The 5,436-nt window shown below is 45.1% G+C and overlaps 1 long non-coding RNA gene across 1 annotated transcript; it reads right to left on the reverse strand.

The window, feature by feature from the left end:
• Nucleotides 1-369: 369 nt before the first annotated feature.
• On the reverse strand, nucleotides 370-660 carry LOC113361539. The gene is made up of 3 exons (XR_003365172.1): nucleotides 637-660; nucleotides 518-555; nucleotides 370-390 (listed from the first exon to the last, which is right to left on the reverse strand). It is a non-coding gene; the product is annotated as an uncharacterized LOC113361539 (long non-coding RNA).
• Nucleotides 661-5,436: the final 4,776 nt, after the last annotated feature.

Here is a 5,436-nt window from a genome sequence, read left to right on the forward strand (position 1 = left end):
TTGAGAACATAAAATAAGCATAATTGCTTGGAAGTTGGAACAAATTATGCTGCTGTATATTAAGCCAATTGAGAATCAGGAGAAAGACCCATGTAATCAGATACATAAATGAGATCATAAAATTGATGAGAACGCCAATTTAAACACTACTAACTGTCTAAGAGTCCCAGAAGTAAACATTTCAGTGACAAGATTGATATTCCTATTTGCTGTATCAAGTTATCAACCCAAGAAGTATAAAATTTCATGATATTTTTATGTTTCAATATCTTGAGAAGATGGATTTCACAGTATAATCTCTCAAGATCTTCAGGACTTTGTAAGAAATCATATACCTTGACTTGATTCCAAGCAACTTCAATCCCTTCGTACTCATCAAACCCTTTATACCTAAAATCAATCAACAAAACCAAAAATCAACTAAAATCAAAATTTAACAAGCTCCAGTTTTCCAAAATCCCCAAAGTTTCAGACTTTTTAGAAATTTCATGAAAGGGGCCTAGAGATTTTTTCATACACTGTCTTTGAAGCACCTTTCCCAAGGATTTCATTGTACTGCAAAAAAAAAGTTAAATGAAAAAGAGAAAGAAAGAATGTAACAAAAATGAGAAGAGACGGAGGAGAAGTGGGAACTACGGCTGCGGAGTGCGGACGGAGAAGACGAAATAAATAGAAATCTAGGGTTTTCAGGTTTTTATACCTAGGGCAGGAGAAGAGACACGCGGCATCAATAGAAGAGCGGGTTAACGGGTTAACCCGCGGTTTCACGGTCCGGGCCGGGTTAACCCGTTTCTTGACGGGTCACCATTTCTCCAACCCGAACCCGACTTGTTTAGAAACCAGCCAGTCCGGGTTCATGTTTTCACGGGCCAGGCACGGATTAACCCGCGGGTTTCGACTTGTTTGCCAGCTCTACGCTGGGTGAAGTAGACGAGCTGAGAGGCGTTGCGTTGCCGACGTGCTGCTATCAAGTCTCCAAGGACTTCATTCCAGTCCCCAGTTACACTTCCGTCTGGTCATAGATCCGATGGCGTGGCCGGATATGTGAATATCTCTGCGGCGTGCTTTTGGAGTCTTTGGTGCACGTGTACGGCTTCATGTTGAGAAATTCTTCTATTGCATTTTCTGGTAAGGTGGTTGACGAATTGATGAAGGAGACAATCTTTTGGATTCGTCATTTGTTGATTAGTGGGCGGGAGTCGCACTTGATAGCTCTGGATTCTATCCAACTTCTGGCAGCCCACGCACCTCTTCCATAGGAAATTGGAAATCTAGCAACACCGAATTTGGCTTTGTCGGCGATGTGCGGCTTCATGCAGGCCTTGGGTAGGCGGTGCTGAGTTATGAGTAGGTGATGTGGCAGACATGGTGTAGTTGGTATGTATGGATTGATGAGGCGCGACTTTCCTCTTTGATTCTTCACTAACAACAACACTTATGAATGGCTGAGCCAAATACTGCTTGTTGGTCAGGCATCTTCCAGACAAGGAGGTGGTGATATCCTTGCGCTACATCTTTGAAGAGTGGTGACCTTTTCACGGTTATGACTTCTTGATTGGTTGTCCCTTCTGAGTTGAAAGGTTCTCGACAGTGAAGGGATTCTGTGTTGAGTTTCAGTCCCCAAGTGTGGTTTTCGTGGTTCTATCTTGCATGGACGGTAGGTTAACTATAATAAAGATGTCACCATCTTGCCTCCGTATTCGTGGATCCATTACTTCCTTCATGGGGAACTAAAATATACACAAGTTCGGATTACCTTTGTATATAATGGTTGTTGCTATGATGAAGCTCTGGCTGGTATCAACAAACGAACAACAACGGTTCTTTGCAACAACTGTGATCAGAAGAGACTGCATTTTCATGGGAACTGTTGGCTGGTGCTTGGATGGCTACGGTCACGATCCTTGACATGGAGGAGTGGTGACTACAGGCACAAATCTTGGCAGGGAAGAGTGGTAGGTACGACCATGGATCTTGGAAGGAAGGAGCGGCAGCTACGAGCACGAACCTTGGACGACCACATCCATGAACATTGGCGGGCTTTGATAACTCACTTATGTGAGTGTGTTCCCTTTTTTTTTTTTTTAATTTTCGGTGAAACGGCGGCTTCAGGAGAGAACGTCGAAGCGGCTCCTGAAGCGAAACGTTGAAGCGACTTCTGGAGCGAACTTTGAAGCGGCTTTTGGAGCGAAACGTTGAAGCGGATTCTGGAGCGAACATTGAAGAGCGGAGCTTCTGGAAAGAACATTGAAGATCGGAGCGGCTTCTGGAGAGAGCATTGAAGCGGTTCCTGGAGCGAAACGTTGAAGCGGATCCTTAAACGAAACGTTGAAACGGAGCGGCTCCTGTAGCGAAACGTTGAAGCCGGGCCTGGAGCGAAACGTTGAAGCCGCTCCTGGAGAGAACGTTGAAGAAGCTCCTGGAGCGAACTCTAGTGAGGGCGCCATTAACCCTTGACTTCGAAAGACGAGTTGACACAATATGGCAGATGGGAAAACGGTGCACAGATAGTGCTGGTCGACAAGTCGTGTTTTCTCCTCCTAGGAAAGGATACACTACTTCTGTTTGATTTTCCCTTGCAACTCTCAGAGTCTTGATGGTTACAATGTTGAAGTCGGAGGCCGCGTCAATCAGTGCGCTTTCAAACTCGACACCTTTCAGGTGAGTAGTGGTTAGGAGTCCCTAGTTACATTTACCAGTCGTACCTTCCAAGAGAGACTAGGATTTCAGGGTAGCTTCTCCAATTGAAGACAATCGCCTGCCTGACGCAACAAAGTTGGGGGCTGAAAATACATGCTCCATTATAGATTACACGATTTTGTGAACAGAGTCCCCAGAAAGCGTTAATGCACAACTCCACCAATTGATGTTCAGTCACATTTGGATCATGACAATCTAACGCCCGAATTCTGAATCCCTTGACATAATCATTCGGATGTTCGTTGCTTCGCTCCCTTTGAGTTGTGGCCATGTCCGTCTGAGTTTTGGAAAGAACTTCCCGTCTCTCCATTAAATCGACAATGGTAATGGGAGGTTAGTTTCCTCTAGCTCCTTCAGTCTCTCGTCCTGACGAAGAAGTGGTAGCAGCCTTGGTGATGATTTGAGGCGTCATTCTCAAAGGAATATTAGGAGTAGCTGCGACTCTGGCTATGGTAATAAGAGGTGTCACGCCAGAGGGGATGCTTCCGGTGTTTGCTGGTGTTGGTGCTAGAGGGTGTAACGCCATGGGATGTGTTGACTGCGCTTGCGGACGGTACATTGGTGTTGGTCATTCTCTTTTCCTTTCGTTGGATACGTCCACATACTCTTTCTGCATCAGTCGTTGGCGAAGGCACATACCTCATACAAGGATTCAACATTTTTTTTATTCCATCTATGAAATTGGTGGCGTTCTCCGAGCGAATGTTTGCTGGATCTTGCTACAACCGGTTTTCCATACTCTTTAAGAGATAAAACATCTCATTTTGCGTCTTGACAATATCATCTTGATCTGCGACAACATCTTCTAATATTTTTGCCATACCTTCCATGGTGATTGGATTTCGAGCATCAGCGGCTTTGGAAGTGTTTTGGATTGGTGATTGAAGTGAATTCTGTTTAATGATTGAATTTAGACCTAAGACCCACAATCTTGATTTTGGGAAGATTGGAATGAAAATTGAGAAATTGGCTTCGCAACCGAAAGATTAATCTCCCACTGTGGTCGCCAATTGTTTATGGGTAAAAACTGTTTATGATGGTTTTGGTAAATTTGGGTGTGTGGATGAGAAACGAATCTAAACCTTAAACAAATGCACTACACGGGAGTACTTTAGATTCGAGAGATCAATATGTACAATCTTGGCCTAACCCAAGAAATGGTCGTTCCAGTCTTGCTTCTGTCATAAAGTTAAGGAGAAGGGTTGGTCTTAGGGAGGGAAGCAAAGAAGGTGTTGAGACCAGAATGGTTAATTCTGAAGGTGTGTCTATTTTATGACTTGTATCAGAATATGGAACTGGCTTGTTGTTTATGTAAGCTATCAGTTCTTTGGTGTTTTCTGGATACTGTGTTGTTGTTAACGAAACTGTTGTTTTTTGGTCAAAATAGGTAAAACCTATTTATACAAGTTATATTTTACGCATCCTGATCTCGTAGAAAGTGGGAACGATTGAGTGGCGGAGAAGTGGGGTCGTGTGTAAATGCAAGAGACCACGTTCCCACTATGAAGGAGACGGGTTAGTTTACACCCACTACTTCTTGCCGCCACTAACTGCCCTGCTTTCTGACACTTTCTTATAATGGGCGTGTTGCACGCCGCACGCTGTAAACCGCCAGACCAATACCCTGATGAGTATATCCCAGTTTGTGACATGTTTGATGTCTCGAGTGTTTTCATGGAAAACGTGTAGCAGATTGGTATGTGTGGAAAGTCAAAGTCAGGAGACTTGCCGCAGGAGAATATCATGTGATGCTATTAGGCTTGTCTTGGTTGGTCGCCTAAGACTTGCCACATGCCTATAAATTTTGTGGCGAATTTGGACAGTTGAGATAACATAGTGGCGCCATTGGCATGTAATGACATATTTAGCGCATGCCAGAGGCACAATGGCATGGTTGGCATAGTTTGTGCATGCCGGTGGCACGGTGGCGTAAGTAGCGCCTGGCATAGCCATGACCGCTAGATTTTGGCACATTGGTGTTAGACCCAAATATGGTTTCGCAATATTAGTTCCAGTTACCACATCAATCCCAATGCTCTGTGTAGCATTACTTGGATTGGTTGGCGTAGCAACTTTACCTAAATTAGGGTTTGGCATGCCGAAACCCTAATTAGTGCGCGTGTCATGTGGCCGCGACACAGTGATGTTTTTGTGCAAACGGTGCCATAGCCATGCCAAAGGAACTATAGCAAAGCCATAATGTGGAAACGTCCACATAAGCAAGGGTTGCTATGAGTGGCTATGGTATGGCGCCATTCTTAGGGTTTTCTGGGTCCCACATGGCTCGTGGCATGTTGTGGGGACCGAAGTGGCGTAATTTGGGCCACGACTGGAAATTAGGGTTTCGACTAACGCCACTAAAGCAAGGTCGTGTTTCTGATTAGGATACCCAAATTGAAGTCTGTTATGGCGTTGTCCACGAACAGAAGGTGGGTTAGCGCATAGGCGCGCTATTCATGGCACGTTGGCACGTTCGGCATGCTGCTGCGACAAAGTGGCACGTTTGGCATGCACGTTTAGTACATTGACGCGACATGGCATGTTTGGCATGCCATTAGCATGCGGAGCGGGATGGCACGTTTGGCATGTACGTTTGGCATGCCATTGGCATGTTGGCGCGGTTTTGGAAAGCTAATTTGGCATTGTGACCATCAGCGCAATTTTGCCTCTTTTAATACTGTGGCAGGTTTAGAGCGACCTGATTGGTCGATAAAAAGAGGGGCCGGCCAAGCATGG

Source organism: Papaver somniferum, chromosome 3 (genome assembly GCF_003573695.1).
Source record: "Papaver somniferum cultivar HN1 chromosome 3, ASM357369v1, whole genome shotgun sequence".
NCBI lineage: Eukaryota > Viridiplantae > Streptophyta > Magnoliopsida > Ranunculales > Papaveraceae > Papaver > Papaver somniferum.